General features: G+C 45.9%; 1 protein-coding gene and 1 long non-coding RNA gene across 3 annotated transcripts in view; one reads left to right on the top strand and one right to left on the bottom strand.

Annotated features, from left to right (window-relative positions):
* LOC103700522 (65-kDa microtubule-associated protein 3-like) overlaps nucleotides 1-19,334 on the bottom strand; it is a 43,594-nt gene that overhangs the window by 5,328 nt on the left and 18,932 nt on the right. The window lies entirely within an intron of this gene.
* LOC120107822 lies at nucleotides 17,765-19,004 on the top strand. The gene is made up of 2 exons (XR_005509446.1): nucleotides 17,765-17,971; nucleotides 18,068-19,004. It is a non-coding gene; the product is annotated as an uncharacterized LOC120107822 (long non-coding RNA).

The raw sequence follows: 19,334 nt of genomic DNA, 5'->3' as shown, positions 1-19,334 counted from the left end.
AATGCCAAACTGACTTTCCTCAAAAGATGACATATCTATGATTAATTCAAAAAATAAAAACTAACCGCAAGGAGGAATTGAGTAGAGGGTCGGAGGACAGAGGCAGAGCCGAAATTCCGAGCTTCCTCTTGTGCTCTCAACAGAAGCGACCTTCTCTTCTCAACAGGAACCTCCTCTTGTGTAGCACTTGAACAAACTAAAAATTAAATTGCTAGAAGAGCACTTTGAAGAGAGAAATAATAGCAGTAGAGAAGGAGAGAATGAGAGGTTTGGTGTGGTGAGAATGAGGGAGGAATGGGCTATTTATAGAAGCCCAAAATTTTTTTTTTCCCAAAATACCCCTCAATTCAGCCGTTATTGGACTGTTGGGAGGGGTAAAAGGGTCATTTTCACGAAAATAGCCGTTGGAAACGGCTATTTTCCCTCCCCCTCTCCAGACGGGCCGTGCCAGGCACGGCCCGTTTGGAGACGTTGCGGGTCGTGCCTGGCACGGCCCGTTTAGAGACGTTGCGGGCCGTGCCTGGCACGGCCCGTTTGCGCCCGTTACGGGCCGTGCCCGGCCCGGCCCACCAATAGAGGGGCCGGGGGCCGGGCCGGGCTGGCCTTCCGTGCCTCACGGGCCGTGCCAGGCACGGCCCGCTTAGAATTTGGGCCCGGAGGGCCTGGGCCGGGCCGGCCCGGCACGGCCCGTTGCCCAACTCTAGAAGGCAGGTAAGGAATTGGTTGGAAATTGGCTTTGGATTTGAGGTGGGCCATGATCGTTGATTTGCTTGAACTTGTTCTCGAGTCCAATGTCATTTAAATTTAATTCTTGCTGAACTGCTTCAGACCGGACTCGACAAGACTAAAAACAGGACCGTGACTTAATAAAAAGGGTTAATCAAACCTTTTTCCTCATACAAAAAATAATTATCTAATCAGGACCAAAATCTGTTTAATCATAGCCTTAGCTTGATTACAACTCCATCAGGTTACTAAACCGGATCAACACAATCTTCTCCTTATACGTTTTTCTGTAGTTTTCATGAAAGATCGCAACCAAAAGAGAGACAAGTTCAGAGTCTGGTTTAAGAAAAAAATTATTTACTTCTTACCATATTTTAAATTTATTTCAACGATTATTCAATTTTATGGTAAAATACGTATTTATCAGTTTATGAACATTGATAAGTGCTATGGAAAGATAACTAAATTATGAATTATTAAGCACTTATCAGCGACCCCGACCGAGATCCCCGCCTCGGCCGAGAACGCCCCCAGGGAGGTACGGAAACTATACTCCCCTTACCACTATTCGGGCCGAGATCCTCATAGAAATAGAAGGCCGAGGCTATCTCCGACCTCCACCACCGATGCGAGAGTCGGAAGCTCGGCAACGCTTTAGAAAGTACTATCACTTTCATCAAGATCACGGCCACGACACAAAGGAGTGCTTCCGACTTCGAGATGAGATTGAAGTGCTTATCCGTTGTGGGACACTCAACCGATTTGTACAAAACCGGCGTGATGAAGGAGGACCAGTGGAGAACGCCGCGCCGCCTGAAGATCAAAACAATAACAAACCCATTGCTGGCACCATCAACGCCATAGGAGGGGGCTCTACCGAAGGAAGCTCGGCTAAAGAACCTGCTGGGAAGGAAGGCCCCCTGAAGCGTCAGCGCACGACAGAAGCCATCTCGTTCTTGGATGAAGACTTAAAAAGAGTTGAAACTCCCCATGATGATGTGGTCATCTCCCATGTCATAAATAAGTTTGATGTAAAACGTGTTTTAGTTGATAATGGAAGCTCTGCAAACGTATTATTCTATGATGCTTTCCAAAAAATTGGAATGACGGAGGACCAGCTCCGAAGAATGAACGCTCCACTGGTCGGATTCACTAGGGAATCAGTCCCGGTTGAAGGAGTAGTTAGCCTACCTGTTACGGCCGGGCTGCCCCTAAAGAGAGTACCGTGAAGATGGACTTCCTAGTAGTCCGGGTGGCTTCAGTCTACAATACTATTCTCGGCCGACCTGGGCTCAACGCCCTCCGGGCCATAGTATCAACCTACCACCTGCTCATGCGATTTCCCACCGAACGGAGAGTCGGCGAACCTCGAGGGGACCAAGCAACAGCCAAGCAAAGTTACATGGCGACCCTCAAAGCAAAACAACTGGCTGAAAAATCAGTCCAAATCTCAGCCTTGGCACTACCTATCGAGACCTTGGAGTGCGGGACGAGCCTAAGAAGCAACGAGTAGAGCCCGGGAAGCTCCTACTTCAAATCCCCTTAAGAGAGGACCGCCCGGATCAAACCGTACAGGTCGGCTCCAGCCTAAGCCCCCGTGAGCGAGACCACATGATTGAATTTCTCCAAGCCAATGCCGACGTAATCGCCTGATCGCCCACTGACATGCCAGGAATAGATCGTAAAGTTATGGTTCAACAACTCCATGTGAGCCCAACTTACAAGCCCGTCAGGCAGAAAAAAACGGAGCTTTGCACCAGAACGACAGCAAGCGGCGGCTGAGAAGATGGACAAACTCCTCGAGGCTAGTTTTATCAGAGAGGTCACCTACCCGAACTGGCTCACCAACATGGTCCTCGTGAAGAAAACCAATGGAAAGCGGCGCATGTGTGTGGATTACACTGATCTGAACAAAGCCTGCCTGAAGGACAATTTTCCACTCCCTAGGATCGACCAGCTCGTTGATTCTACCTCGGGACACCAGTTGCTGACGTTCATGGATGCCTTCTCGGGGTACAATCAGATCCGAATGGCGTCCGAAGATGAGGAAAAGACAGCCTTTGTCACCGACAAAGGCCTCTATTGCTACAGGAGTAATTCAACGCGGGATCGAAGCGAACCCAGAAATGATCCGAGCGCTGTAGGAGATGGCACCCCCAAGGACGGTCAAGGAAGTACAACGGCGCGCTGGACGAGTTGCGGCCTTGGGAAGGTTTGTCTCGAGGTCGGCAGAGCGATGTCTCTCTTTCTTCAAGATTCTCAAACGGCCAAAAAACTTCGTGTGGACTGAAGAGTGCTAGCAAGCCTTCGAAGAACCCAGGTGTCATCTCGCCTTCCCTCCATTGCTCACAAAACCTCAGCAGGGCGAGCTTCTCTACCTATACCTTGCTGTGTCCGCGGTAGCAATGAGCTCAGTCCTAGTTCGGAAAGAAGACATCCCAGAAACCAATATAGTACACCAGTCGAATTCTGCGAGATGTAGAGCCCCGATACTCTAAATTAGAAAAAACAGTCTACGCGCTACTCATCTCGGCCTGAAGGCTTCGGCCGTACTTCCAAGCTCACACCGTGGCCGTATTAACTGACCAACCCATAAAACAAGTTTTGCAACGATCGAATCGTGCGGAAAGAATTGCAAGATGGGCGATTGAGCTTGAAAAATTCCACCTCGAGTACCGCCCGAGGCCAGCAATCAAGGCATAAGTGCTCGCTGACTTCATAGTGGAATGCACCCTCCCAAACGACCCCGAGACCGAGCTCACATCAAAGGAAGACACCTCAGAGCGGCCATGGGTCCTACATGTGGACGGTTCCTCAACCTCGGGGGTAGTGGGGCAGGCCTCATTCTTACCAGCCCGGATGGAGTGGTCGCGGAGCAAGCTTTACGCCTCGAGTTTCCGGCCTCGAACAACGAAGCGATGTACGAGGCGCTCATTGCCGGACTGAAATTGGCGAAGGAGCTCAAGGTCGGCAGCCTAAAAATCCTCAGTGATTCCCAATTGATCATGAGCCAAATCTTAGGAGACTTTGAAGCTAGAGAGCCATCAATGCAAAAGTATCTCCAGAAGGTACGAAATATCACCTCTACGTTGAACACCTTCGACATTCAGCACATCTCCAGGACAGAGAACGCGAGGGCCGACCTGCTATCAAAGCTGGCGACTTCCCGCATGAGCGAGCTCCCGAGAACCACGACACGAGTATCTTCAAACACCAAGCACCGAGGAGCCTAAGTCGGCCCTCTGCATCGAAACTGAACCGAGCTGGATGGATGCATTTGTCGACTTCCTACAGAATGAAATCCTCCCTGATGATGAGCTCAAGGTCCGCCGAGTCAAGCGCCAGGTTTCCCGATACCTCCTGTATGAAGGCATGCTATACCGTAGGTCCTTCACATCTCCGCTCCTCAGTGTTGGGAACCCGCCCATGCCGCTGATATTTCAAAAAAAATCAGATGGCAGCGGAAGAGGCATGTGCGGGATCGACGTTCATCGCATGAACGTTGTTTCATGAACCGTTCGTAGTTAGGCAAGGATTAAAAACTTTTAAAAACAATAGAAGATCAGATCTTCACCTTGTGCGGGTAGATGGTCACCGCAAATCTGAGTTCGTGGTTTAGGAAGAGGGTTCGCTTGAAGCCGTTCAAGTGTTCGGCCTCTACGGGTATCCACACGAAGCAGAGATCCGATCAAAGCTCTCTAGTCTTCTCGGGGTGCTAGCTCCCTTGCAAAGACTTCTTTTGATGGCTGATTTTCTCTCTTTCTTTCAACTCTTGAATGTACTTGAGAGGAGGAAGAAGGGTGAAGAAGAGAAGGAGGAATGAACCCCACGCAGCCTTCTTTTCTTTTCCCTGCGTTGGAAGGAAGAAAGGAGGAGGCCGCCAAGGTTCTTTTTCTTCCTCTTCTTGCTTGCGGCTGAACCAAGGGAGGAAGAGGGGTGGCCACGGCTTGGAGGAGGAGGAATCACATTCATCTAGGGCGCCGGCCCCTTGTCCTCTTTTATAGCCATCTAGGGCTCCTACAAATTAGGAGCCCTAGACAAGTTTCCAAAGAGGGGGCGCCGGCCCCCTCTCTTCATGCCGCACCAAGAGATCAAAAGAGGAGGGGCGTGAGCCCCTCCCTCTTATGTTGCCCTAATCCTCATTAAGTAAGGTTTTGGTTGCCCTAATGTGGCTAAGCCCTAATCTAATTAGGCTTAGTCCAAGGAGAAACCAAATTGGATCCAATCTAGGTAAGTCCTAATCCAATTAGAACTTAAATCAATTTTGACTCAATTGAACTCTTCAATCCTAATCCAATTAGGAGTCTTATTGATTCATTAGATTAATAATTAATTGTGACTTAAGAAACCCTAATCCAAATTAGGACATATTTAATTTTAGTCCTAATCCAATTAGGACTCTATTTGAATCCGAAGTCCTAATCCAATTAGGATTTCTAGGAATCCTATTCTAAGTAGGAATCCAAAGATGAATTCAAAATCCTAATCTAATTAGGATTGTAGGAATCCTACTCTAAGTAGGAATCCCAGTCCTACTCCAAATAGGATTCCCAGTCCTAATCCAATTAGAACTATAGGAATCCTACTTCAAGTAGGATTTGTGTTTTAAGTCCAATTAATCAATTCCCATTCCTTCTTCAACTTCTTATCAATCGAATTGATTACTCGTGATTCATAATCACTTTTCAACCATCGGATCGGTCAATACTTCTAGTGTGTGACCCCATAGGTGCTATTCTGACTGGTAGTAAGATATATTGCGATCTCTATCACAATATCATTGAAAACTCCTTTCAATGGGTTGGAACGATTCCAACTCAACTCATTAGGATTTATCGATCATCGAGACAATCCCTATGAGTCCCACCATCCACCAGTGACACCTAGCAGCATGTAGTGGCTACCCAGCAGAATAGAATGGTGAACCTCTAGGTGCAGTTATCGTGTGATACAGTCCTACTATCGTGGATCCCTACAAGACGGAGGTCATGGACAACTCGTCAAACTCCATCGTCTGTCATATGTGAAGATTTATTCGACTTAAGTTCGAGAGTGAAAAACTCTTTCTCCACTATGCATACTGCCCCGGCCGAGGTCTTACGAACTCAGTCTTATAAATCACATAGGATCTCTCCTTATCTATCAAGGTCGATAGATTCCTTATAGGTGCATACCCTACTCCTACAGTGAACTTACTGCAGCCAATCTACACTACATATGGCTAGAGACCATGTATGTGTGCAGTCAAACTACAATAATCTCACTGAGTAGCCGAAGCACCGCAGGTCAAAGGACCAGTCACACTACTGCAACATCAAGCAAGTCACTGACGAGTGGATAGACATCCAAGTGACTTCTTGTATTGGTCACGCTCAGTACCCTTGTTCTTAACAAGCACCTGCACTATTACTTCAGTGTCGCTACACTGTGGACTCGAGTCTCGTCCATCCATAAGAAAAGTAATCTGTGCACTGATCTCATCGGATCGATCACCGTCCTCGTGATGATCCATCGATCAGGAGCGTTTAGAAATTAATCACTAATGATACATGGCTCAAATTCTCAACTTTTGAGAATATGCATCATCTTATTAATTCCTTGGACGATTCATAGACACAATATGAATGAAAAAGATGCCTTTCATTTATTCAATAATAATAAAGTCAAGTACAAATTATGTCCTGGAATTAATAATGTGTCAGCCAAAATTGGCTTCTAGGGCATACATCTAACACTCAGATGCCTCCGTCCCTCGGAGGCGGATTATGCCATGCGAGAAGTTCACGAGGGGATCTGCGGAAACCACCTAGAAAGTCGGGCCTTGGCCTATAAGATTCTACACCAAGGATATTATTGGCCTACACTCCAGAAAGACACCGCAGACTTCGTCCAAAGATGTGACCGATGCCAGCGGAACGCCAATATTCAGCGCCGACCCTCAGTTCCACTGACCTCAATCAGTGCCCCCTGGCCGTTTGCCTAATGGGAAATCGACATCTTGGGACCGTTCCCCCAAGCTATCGGGCAAAGAAAGTTTCTCATCGTCTCCATTGACTATTTCACCAAGTGGGTCGAAGCTAAACCAGTGGCTCAAATCACCGAGCCAAAGATGCAAGAATTCGTCTGGATATCGATAGGTTTGGGCTCCCCCACGTTATCATATCCGACAACGGCCGTCAGTTTGACAATGCCCGCATCATGGAGTTCTGTTCCGAGCTCGGCATTGACCATCGTTTCACCTCGGTCGCTCATCCCCAGACTAATGGAGAAATGGAGGTGACAAATCGGACCATCCTTCAAGGACTTAAGGCCAGACTCGATCGGTCTAAAGGGCAATGGGTCGAAGATCTTTACAATGTTCTCTGGGCCTATAGAACCATGCTCCGGATCCCAACTCGTGAAACCCCTTTTAACCTAGCCTATGGAACGAAAGCAGTCATCCCCTTGGAGATCGAACTTCCGTCACCAAGGGTGGAGAACTACGATGCAGCTCCAAATTCACCACGACTCAGAAACAACCTAGATCTCCTCGAAGAAACAAGGGAAGCCGCTCGAATTCGTATGGCAAGATATCAACAGAAAGCGGCACAATATTACAACTCTAGAGTCGAGATCAAGCTCTTCAAAGTGGGTGATCTCGTCCTGAAGAAAGCCGAAGCCTCTCGACCTACGGAGCAAGGAAAGCTTGCCCCAAATTGGGAAGGACCATATCCAGTCGCTCGGGTCCAACGGCTCGGAGCATACAAGTTGGAGTCCCTCAAGCGAACTTGGCGAGGTTCGGGCGCGCAGAGGGCCGCGAGCGGGCTGCTCGTGCGTGTGCGGTTGGCCGCGCGCGGGCTCGTGGGTGCGCACTGGTCTGCGCGCCTGCTGCCATCCGCGCGAAGGGCCGCACGCCTGGGATGCACGCGCGTGGTGGGTCGTGCGCGGCTGTGGCTGAACGGGCGCGCGGTTGGCCGCGCGGTGCTGTGGTGGGCGCAAGACCTCGCGCAAGCGCTGAGCAAGGCCCGCGCGGGGCTGAACCGGCCGCTGGCGAGGTTGGCCACTGCTTGGGCAAACCTCCAAGCAGTGCCCAAGCAGTGGATTTGGCCCGCTGGTTGGTCTTGGCCGAGGTTGGCCTCGGCCAAGCCTTCAAGATTTTGGCTTGGCGGGCCGGGGTACTCATCATCCCCCCCTTTTGGAGAGTACCCTTGTCCTCAAGGGTGCCGTCAAGTAGCGGACTCCCCTCCTTCCATGACAATGCGTCGGCCACCTTGTTCTCTTTCTCTGGTTGATAAATAATGTCATATTCAAAGCCAAGTAACTTTACCAAGAATTTCTGCTGCTCTGGAGTCACGATTTTTTGTTGAAGGTGCCGAAGAGCTTGCTGGTCGGTGACAATGATGAAGAGTCTTCCAAGTAGGTAAGGCTTCCAAACCTTGACCGCGTGTACCACCGCGAGCAGCTCCCTTGCGTATGTACTCCATGCCTTTTTCTGTGGTCTAAGGGCTTTTGAAATATAAGCCAATGGGCGCCTGGTTGATAAATAATCTATGCATCTGACAATATAACTTTGTGAATTTTTTTAACGCAGCTTTCTAGGTTTGCAAATATTAGGTCTTGAAATATAAAAGAATGAACAAGATGACACTCTCTAACTGTAGTTACATTGATGTTATCCACATTTCTTGTTGAAATAATTATCGCAAGTAAACAAGGATAAATTAGTTTTCTAAAGAAAGTCAAGGTTAATCAGTTCTTAACTTCCATGTGAGAATTTAAATCAATAAAACCTTCAGCAATGTTTTCTTGAAATGATATGTTGTGAAAATGGTTAACTGGTCAACCACATACGTGACCCAGACCAAATTTTTAGCAATAACTTATGTTTTACATGGCAAGAAATACCAAAACAATCCACCATTTCATGCAAAAGAAGGAATTCCTAACATGCTGCCAAATGTTCCGTCTGATCCAGCATCATGTCATGCAAAACTAATGCTAAACCCCAACTTACAAGTGTTAATATAACTAAACCAATTTTTTGTTGTATCTCCTAAAGAGGATGATTTTTCACTGTATGTAAGAAGATGCTCCATGCAACTACTTGCAACATCCAAACTTGTACTTCTCCACTAAGTATACCCCATGCCTTTTGGACTCCACATTGCAAAAAGATGATAAAAGGGTTATGGACTTACTTATTTCTCCTTGAGAGGATAAAAGGGTTCTGGCTTGGCAATAAGGCCATAGCCTTTCACAAACCGCCGGTAGTAGCCGGTGAGTCCTAGAAATCCTCGCAAGGCTAAAATGTCCTTAGGCAGCGGCCAATCAGAAATGGCCTCTATTTTCCGTGTCAACACGTACTCCATCTCTGGATACAACATGCCCAAGGTACTGAAGTTCCGTTTGAACAAAGGCGCACTTGAAGGCATGATAAAAAAATGATGTTCTGCCAAGGTGCGCAAGACTAGATCTAGATGCCGCATATGTTCTTCTATGGACTTTGAATAGATCAAGATGTCATCGAAGAAGACGATGACGAATTTACGAAGGTGCAGCTTGAATACCTGATTCATGGCGGCTTGGAATGTTGATGGTGCGTTGCAAAGACCAAACGGCATGACAAGTTATTCATAGTGTCCGGAGTGGGTGCGGAACACCGTCTTCTGGACATCTTCGTCGCGCATCCTGATTTGCTGATAGCCGGCTCGGAGATCAAGTCTTGTGAAGAATTTTGCGCTGTGGAGTTCATCTAGCATCTCATCCACGGTTGGGATTGGGAACCGGTCCTTGATAGTGGCCTCGTTTAAGGCCCTATAATCAGTGCAGAACCTCCAAGACCCATCCTTCTTTCTCACCAAGAGAACCGGTGATGAGAAGGGGCTTGTACTTGGCCGGATTATCCCTTGCTTCAGCATGTCTTCCACTTGCCTCTCGATTTTCCCCTTCTGAAAATGAGCATACCTGTAGGGTGGTACATTGATTGGTTTGCTTTCTTCCTTAAGGAGGATGGGGTGATCGAAGGCGCGCCTTGGTGGAAGCGCGGTTGGCATCTCTAGGATGCCACGGTGGGCTTCAAGGAGCCTTTGGACTTGCGGCAGCAAGCCCTGCAATTCATCTTTTGGCTGCGGTTGAGGTCCCTCCGCAGCCCCTCCTTGGTTGGACAGCATCACTATGAAGCATAGTGCCCCACCTCGGCACAAGCGCTCGATCATATTGGCCTCACAAGGCTGGACTTCTTTGTGGTTAAGTGTTGTCCATAGCCTCTTTCTTCCTTCATGCCAGAACTCCATGGTCATGGCATTGTAGTCGGTGACTACCTTTCCGATGCCTCGAAGCCATGCATTGCCAAGGACCACATCCAAGCCTACTAGTTGGAGAACATATAAGTCGGCTGAAATTCAAACACCTTGGATGTTGAGTCGGATGTCCTTGACAACTTCTTGGCACTTAAGCCTTTCACCGTTCGCCACCTTCACTTCAAAGGGTTCGGTGGTTGCCCCTTTAAGACCAATTCGTTGAAGGGCTCCCAGATTCATGAAGTTGTGGAAGGATCCGTTGTCAACGCGCAATGACACCTCATGTTTGCCGATCCATGCAGTCATCCTCATGGTTGAAGGACTTTGAATTCCGGTGAGTGCATGTAGAGATAACTCAGCATCCTTTGGAATGGGGCTGATGGAGTTGGCTTCGATGGGATCATCATTGGTTGTGCTGCTATCGGAGGTTGCAGCAACGTCATCTTCGGCCTCATCCTCGCTGCTATTGATGTGAAGGACATAGGATTGGCTGGGCTTGCAACAGTGGCCTTTCTCCTATTTGGCGCCGCACTTAAAGCATAATCCTTTCTTGATGTACTCCTGCAACTCCTCTCGGTTGAGCTTCTTGACTTCAGGGTGTTGCTGTTTTGAGATGCTTGCAGCTGCCGGTTGGGACTTGGATGGCCAAGGTTTGGCTTTCTTGCGGTTGGAGTTCTCCTTGGCCGGTCGCTGGTCGTTGAAGCCACTTTGGTCAAGTATTTTCGCCATCCTCATCGCATCTTGAAGGCGTGTGGGCTGCTTGAGCTTTAGTTCCTTGGATAACCAAGGTTTGAGCCCATCAATAAAGGTGCCGAGCAAGGCCTCCTCCGACCAACCATCCACCATTGTTTGTAGTTGGCGAAAGTCATCAATGTAATTCTGCACCTTGCCTTCTTGCTTCAACTTGGCCAATTGGCCGTGGTGATTTATGGTTGGGGACGATCCCCATTGATTCATGAACTCCTGCACAAAAACCGTCCACCCCAAGTAGTTCCCTTCCTTCTCATAAATATTTCTTAGCCACCTCCACCACCTCCACCCTTTCCTCCCGAGGGATCTCATAAACCGAAAAATATTGCTCGACCTTATCGAGCCACTCGTATGGATCACCTCCAAAAGATGGGAACTCAATCTTTCGGACCCCTCTCTCATGTGGACCCGCAACCCTAAAATCATCATCATGGGCAACCCGTTCTCCTCTCCTTTCCTCTTGAACTTGTCGACCATGAGGACTCCTCCCGGGTTCACTCCCTTCTTCATCCATTCTCCTTGGCCTATCCTCCATTGGGATGCCATCGGCCCATCTATCTACAACATCATTACCACTTTCAATCCTTCCCCCTCTTCTCCTTGTTTCTCTCTTTTTTCTTCCTCCTTCACTCACATCACTTCCTTTTTCTGCAAACCACCTCTCTATTCTCTCTATGTTGGCATTTCCTTCTCTCCTTATGGCGGCCAAGGTGGTCACCACATGCTCTAACACTCGGCTGATTTCTGCATTGTTATTCTCCATAACCTCAAGGAGCCTTTGTTGGCTAACCGATTCACTACCCGGCTCCATGAAATCTGAAAGTTCTACCCAACAAAAATCAACCCGATCCTCCTACGGTCGTCACCCAAAGGATGAGCGGACCCTCCCTTTTATGAAAAGATTACACCACAAAAATTTATCCCTTCCGGGTTGTACAAATAAGAATGAAAAACAAGATATGATCTCTCAACCCAAAAGAGGTCTTGATGATCTATGTGTTTCCGAAAAGAGGCCCTGTCGACCAGCCCCTGCAGCCAGCCATGCCCAGGCCCTTCCAATGGCCTGCCTACCCCCTGCAAAAGCCACAGCTAGGCAGCAGCCTATGCCTAAGGCTTGGCCATGCCTTGGCCAAGCCTTTGGCCCTACATGTGCCATATGCCTTAGCCACTCTTGTGCCCCTTGAAGAGCCTATAAATATGCATTGAGAGAGCTTGGGGGGGAGTCTTTTGTCATCTTGAGAGTCTTGTATTTTCGACCTTAGGCTTGGGAGGGCTTTGCCCTATTATATTCGGTCCTAGAGTGTCTCTAAGGACTTGGGCTAGTGAGAACCCATCATAGTTTCACTAGATTATGCTTGTAAGCTTCATTTTGGGAATAGAATCAACCTTAATCTTTCCACCACATACACTTGAATTGTTTGGTTGTTTCATTCAAGCCAAGGGTCGGTCCAAGCTGCAGCCAGTAAACCCGCCCCTTGCCTTGATTTCCTTGGCTACTAAGTGCTCGACACACAACCGGTGTTACCCGTTCGACCCGCATCCATACATCTTGAGGCATCCGGAAGGAGCATAAGACGAAGGATTTGGTGTGGCGACTTGGGGCCAAGTGCCGCCCTCCATCACGAGCGCGCAGGCTAGCGGGCGCACACGAGTCTGCGCTCCGGCTGCCGTGCGCGCGAAGAGCCGCTCGAATCCCTCATACTCCCCTGATGGAGAAACGAATACCCTATGCGACTAGGGTTTCTAGTGAGTACTGCGGTCTCACCGATTTACATGCCGCCTCACCTAACAGTTATTGGTGACATATAAATGAATGAGTGTACAACTCTTGTACAATACTTCTCAAGCAAATTGCAGTGGTACTTGATCTCTAAGTCATGAAGACCTCACCTAACAGTTATTGTCCCCATTACTTTGTTAAATCAGACCCACCGTATAACCGCAGAAATAAAGTCGTCATTGGTTCCTCACCTAACAGTTATTGGTGCTCAACCCCACCTTTACCCCGCAACATCCCATGCCTAATAGAGAGGTCCAGTCCTCCGATGCAACATGCCCACTATGTCCAGCCGAGACAAATCACCGGAAAGACCTTAGCAGCTCTACTACGGTGGAAGACCTATGGACTTAATATTATGAAATCATGTCTTAGTGTTTGCAACTTGAGTTCTTCATAAGAGGTAATCGAACAATTGGTCAGGTAAGCAGGTGGGAGGCTCCCCTTACTCGGAGAGTAAGGTCCTAATTAAGTAACCACCTTTTAGGCTTGCCTAGACACCAATTAGATCAATTAATCTAATATGACAAGCTCATGTTGGTTCACTCTCGACTGATTGAGGAGGTTTGTATTTAGGTCTCTCTCGATCGATTATTCACATCTCATGCAAATATATATCTACCCGCATAGACATAAGCATTAAAAATCCAGGCATTTATCAACAAATAAATTTAAATGGTGATGATCATGGATCCAGGATGGGGTCACTTTACAAGCACATGCACGTCAATTGGTTTGATCGTCTTCAACTCTTGACTCGATCTTGATCCCCTAGGTCCAATTGTGATCAACTCCTTAATCCATCTTCAATCAACCCTTGATCTCGATCCACACATGTTGAGCTTGTTGATGTTCATATCGATCAACCATCGACGTGCAACACACATCACAGATTGCTTTAAAAAAATAAATAAAATTAAAAAATAAATTACAACCCTTTTCATGAGACACGCATGTCTCTAATACATGAATTTAAGATGCACGCATGCATCTGAAAAATTAAAAATTACATAGCATCACAGAACATTGCAGAACATTTCAGCACATGTAAAGGGTCCATCTATGATCATCACCATATGCATCTCATGCATAAATATTATTTTCAGATCTGTAATTTAACTAATAATTTCATCTCACGACTTGCTGATTATGCAAGATATGATTCTAAACATTTGTAATCACATTATCAAAGCATTAGAATCATTAATCTAAGCATCTAAAAATCAGCATGCAGAAAAATCAGCAAGCTGAAAATTCTGCATGCAGTAAATTTCAGCAAGCATAATCCTTTAAATTTTAGATCTAAAATGCCTTTAAAAATTTAATTCTAATCTTAATCTACATAACCATGGCTCTGATACCACTATTAGTTACCCTCATATGCTGCAGAAAATTTCAAAATTTTTCAGATTGCAGCGGAAAAGCATATGCGGGATCCGTTCATCGCATGAACGTATTTTAAAACCGTCGTTTGTAGATAGATTAGGATTAAATTCTTATAAACCATTTTAAAAACATTAAGAAGATCAGATCTTCACCTTGTGCGGATAGATAGTCTCCGCAAATCTGATTTACGTGGATTTGTTGAAGGTTCGATGGAAGCCGCACACGCGTCCGACCTCTACGGGTATCCACACGAGGCAAAGCACCGATCGAAGCTTTTAGATCTCCCCGGGGTGCTAGCTCCCTTGCAGAGATGACTATTGATGGCTGATATCCTTCCTATCAATCAACTCTTGAGTGCCTAAGGGAGGAGGAAGAAGGATGGTTCAAAGGAACGAGAACAAAAACCCGCAGCCTTTTCTTTTTCCTTCGCGTTTGAACCAAGGAAGGGGATGAAGTAGACCACGCCAAGAGCTTCTTTTCCCTTGCTTCCTTGTGGCTGAAAGGAGGAATGGAAGGAGGTTCCTTGCTGCCAAAAATCCCAAGGAAAAACCATTAAAAATTCAGAGCCCCTTTGAACTCCCCTTTTATGGTGTGTGGATAGAGATGAGCTCCTAAATTTTAGCTCATCTTTATCCCTTTGTGAATTCAAAATAGGAGGGGTGTGGCCCCTCCTTTTTCCCTCACGCCACCAGCCAAGGGAAGGGGCGTAGGTCCCTCCCTATTCTCCCATTTGGTTAGCCCCCAATCAATCTAATTAATTGGGGAGGGTTGGGTCCAAGTGCTAGGATTCAATCCTATTCAAAATAAGATTTGCACCCATTTCAATTTCCTCCAAATCCTAATCTAATTAGGATTTAATTGAACCATGACTCAATTGAACTCTTCAATCCTACTCCAATTAAAAGTCTTTTAATTAATTAGATTAAAATTAAAATTAATTAGGACTTAAGAAAATCCTAATCTAATTAGGACTTATTAAATTTCAGCCTTAAGGCAATTAGGACTTTAAAAATCCTACTCCAAATAGGACTCTAATTTAATTTGAAATCCTAATCCAATTAGGACTCCAAGGATCCTACTCCAAGTAGAACTCGTAATCAAGTCCAATTAATTAAATTAAATTGCAATCTGATTGCAATTATTCCTTCTTCAACTCACTAACTCTTAGCGGGTTAACCAATTATCAATCAAATTGATTATTTGTGATTCCTAATCACAATTCAACCATCGAATCGGTCAATACCTCTAATGTGTGTGACCCCATAGGTTCTATTCTGACTGGTACTGAGATATATGGCGATCTCTATCACAATATCATTAAAAACTCCTTTCAATGGGTTGAAACAATTCCAACTCAACTCACCAGGGATCATCGACCATCAAGATGGTCCCCGTGAGTCTCACCATCCACCAGTGATACCTAGCAGTATGTAGTGGCTACCCAGCAGAATAAAATGATGAACCTCTAGGTGCAGTTATCGTATGATACAGTCCTTCTATCGTGGATCCCTACAGAACGGAGGTCATTGATAACTCGCTAAACCCCGTCGTCTGTCATATGTCTAGATTTATTCGACTTGAGTTCGAGAGTGGAAAACTCTTTCTCCACTATACATATTGCCCTGGCCAAGGTTTTAGAACTCAGTCTTATAAATCACATAGGATCTCTCCTCATCTATCAAGGTCGATAGATTCCATGTAGATGCATACCCTACTCCTACAGTCAACCTACTGCAGCCAATCTACACTACAAGGACTCATATGACTAGAGACTATGTATATGTGCAGTCAAACTACAATAACCTCACTGTGAGTAGCCGAAGTACCGCAGGTCAAAGGACCAGTCACACTACTGCAACATCAAGCAAGTCACTGACGAGTGAATAGACATTCAAGTGACTTCTTGTCTTGGTCACGCTCAGTACCCTTGTTCTCTAACAAGCACATGCACTCTCACTTCAGTGTCCCTACACTGTGGACTCGAGTCTCATCCATCCATAAGGAAAGCGATCTGTGCACTGATCGGATCGATCACCGTCCTCGTGATGATCCATTGATCAGGAGCATTTAGAAATTAATCACCAATGATACATGGCTCAAATTCTCAATTCTTGAGAATATGTATCGTCTTATTAATTCCTTGGACGATTCATAGACACATAAACAATATGAATGAAAAGAATGCCCATTTATTATTCAATAATAATAAAGTCAAGTACAAAACAATGTCCCAGAATTAATAATGTGTCAGCCATATTGGCTTCTAGGGCATATATCTAACAGCTTTCGCAGTAAAAAGAAAAATAAAAATGTAAGGTCTCGCAGTCCTGAATGAGGTGAAGGTTAATCGGGTCTTCTCGTGGGTTGCTCAAAAAACAAAAGGAAAAAAGAAAAAAACTAAGGTGGTTCCTAGGAGGAGGCTTGCAGGTTTACTTTCCATGTCAATTGCCCAGTGATTTGTCATTTAACTATAACTAGTCTATGCACAAGGTTGACACAGTGAAACTTCACTTAATATCCTGCATGCACACATATGGCAGCAGATATTAGGAGGTATTCCCATAGACTGTAGGAGTGACATCATTGTTGATTTCTGAACCAATTCGGCCAAAGAAAAAATGGAAAAGTCAGCTATATCTTTTTATATGATCCGTGAATGCCATTAATAATTGGTTTACTGTTAAAACTATTCACAAATCACAATCAGCACAACATTCTAGAATGGGGTTGTCTCGTAAAAATATCAGCTCAATGTGCTATAGATGGCCCTGTCCAGATTAGGTTGAAAAGTTTGTTCACATGAAACAGACATCCTTCTAACATTCTAGTTTTCTCTAACTGTTCCACTATCATAACTAAATATTATGGCGTTATAAATGCGAAAGATCTTAACATTAGCATTTCTTATTCGTCAGTGTCAAAGTTCCTCATAGTTGTTTGGCCTCATCTAGCATATATCGGTAGAGCCAAATTTGTCATTTTCTTTGTTGTTCAATTTAAAGCCCTTCTTGGGTCATAAATCTTAGATACAGAAACCAGTTTTGTAGCAAACCAGTGTCCTTTTAGCCTAAATGGCTTCTCCCCTCTATTTCAATGGTGAAACAGAGGGAGAAAAGAAAGGAGAAGCCGAGCCCAACCAGGCCCGGCCCAAGCCCAGTGGCCAATCCGGGCCGAGCCCAGGCACCCAGGGCACCGCAGGCTCAGCCGCGGTTGCCCTAGGGTACCCCGACGCGGCCGCAGGGCCGTCAGGCCCTGGCCGAGTCCCACCTCCCTTCGGTGAGGAGGTGGTGGCGCCACCACAAAAGGAGGTGAAAAAGAGAATAAAAGAAAATAAAGAAAGAAAAAGAGGGGGGAAAAAGAGAGGATCGTACCTGGGTCTCTCGCGCCTCCTTCTCGGTCACGGTGGTTCTCCTCCTCCGCCGTGGCCGGATCGGGGTAAGGGAGGTCCCCGGAGACAAACTCACTCCGGCATCACTTCGGAGGAAGTTTAGCCCCTCCCTCTCCCACTGCTCCCACCCTGGAGAAGAGCACCCTTCGGCCGCAGTCGCCGGAGCGGCTGCAGGCCGAGGAAGAGTCGGCCTCCTCAGGGGAGCTCCCAAGGGCTCGGCCCCACCTCGGGGACCCCGTTCGACTCCTCCGGCACCACTTCGGAGGAGGTCCAGGGCCTTCCCTTCTGCCGCTCCGAGGTAGGAGCATCTCCCGGAGGAGGCTCACCCCACGGTGGCACGGCGAGAGGGAGAAGAGGAGGGGGAGAAGCAAAAAGAGAGGAAGGATGGGAGAAGGGCTCGGCCGGAGGTGAAAGAAGAAGAAAGAAAGGGGCTAGGGCTTCCGAGGGAGACGGAGGGGGGAGAGAGAAGAGGAGAATGGAGACGAAGAGGCGAGAAATCACTTGTACTACTAAAAAATGGAAAGTTTACGGACAATCCACTGTTGCCTCTTCCTAAGAAGGCCAAGAAGATCCTTGTAGCTGGGAGCCATGCCGACAACTTGGGCTGTCAGTGTGGAGGATGGACTATCACTTGGCAAGGACGCAGTGGGAACAATCTAACAATTGGTAAACATTCTAAACACCTTAGATTGACTTTGTTTCTTATTTCAGACATAGCAGAGCATGGTAATGTTTTGAACTTCGAGCGATCCTTTGCAACAGGAACCACAATCCTTGATGCCATCAAGGCCATTGTTGACACCACCACCAAGGTTGTCTACTCTGGAAAATTATCGAAGTGGAATCTAGATTAAGCTACAAGACCTAACAAGTGTTCACGTATGAGAAGAAAAACACAAGCAACAGTGCACTTTTCTATTTTTCCTTTTTTATTGAGGTTAACAAGAAATGTTACTAACATCTCTTTTCTTCGTTAGAATCATAAAGCATAAATTCGACTGTCTAACAAATGTTTGTCCTTTACATAATCAAACAAATAGATCTGATTTTTCTTTTCCCCCTTTAATGGTAAAACACCAAAAATACTGTGTTCAACAAGAATGTCAAATATAGGAGATAGTAGATATGATACTACCATAAAGTTTTCCTCATAATAAAAAAAGAAAGATAGTACCATAAACTAGAAAGCATGAAAAAAATAATTAGCTGTCACTTCAAATACTTACTAGAAGCCCTAATTGTGAGAGAAACTTGAATACGAAGAGCATTTTAAGCCCTTTCAATCTAATTATTTCAACACAAATTTCTTATCTTATTTCAGACTATAAACATGCAGCGAAGGGGAAAAATATATAAGACCGCCTGTTGCTTTCGCATTCAAATGAAAAATAAAAATGTAAGGACTCGCAGGCCTGAATGAGGTGAAGGTTAGTAGGGTCTTCTCGTGGGTTGCTCAAAAAACAAAAAGAAAAAAGAAAAAAACTAAGGTGGTTCATAGGAGGAGGCTTGCAGGTTTACTTTCCATGTCAATTGCCCAGTGATTTGTCATTTAACTATAACTAGTCTATGCACAAGGTTGACACAGTGGCAGTTCACTTAATATCCTGCATGCACACATATGGCAGCAGATATCAGGAGGTATTCCCATAGACTGTAGGAGTGACATCATTGTTGATTTCTGAACCAATTCGGCCAAAGATTGAAAAGTCAGCTATATCTTTTTATATGATTCGTGAGTGCCATTAATTATTGGAAACTATTCACAAATCACAATCAGCACAACATTCTAGAATGGGGCTGTCTCGTAAAAATATCAGCTCAATGTGCTACAGATGGCCCTGTCCAGATTGGGTTGAAAAGTTTTTGTTCACATGAAACAGACATCCTTCTAACATTCTAGTTTTCTCTAACTGTTCCACTATCATATCTAAATATTATGGCGTTATAAATGTGAAAGATCTTAACATGAGCATTTCTTATTCGTCAGTGTCAAAGTTCCTCATAGTTGTATGGCCTCATCTAGCATATA

Source organism: Phoenix dactylifera, unplaced genomic scaffold, assembly GCF_009389715.1.
Source record: "Phoenix dactylifera cultivar Barhee BC4 unplaced genomic scaffold, palm_55x_up_171113_PBpolish2nd_filt_p 001033F, whole genome shotgun sequence".
NCBI classification, from domain to species: domain Eukaryota; kingdom Viridiplantae; phylum Streptophyta; class Magnoliopsida; order Arecales; family Arecaceae; genus Phoenix; species Phoenix dactylifera.
This window is presented reverse-complemented; position numbering and strand designations above follow the sequence as displayed.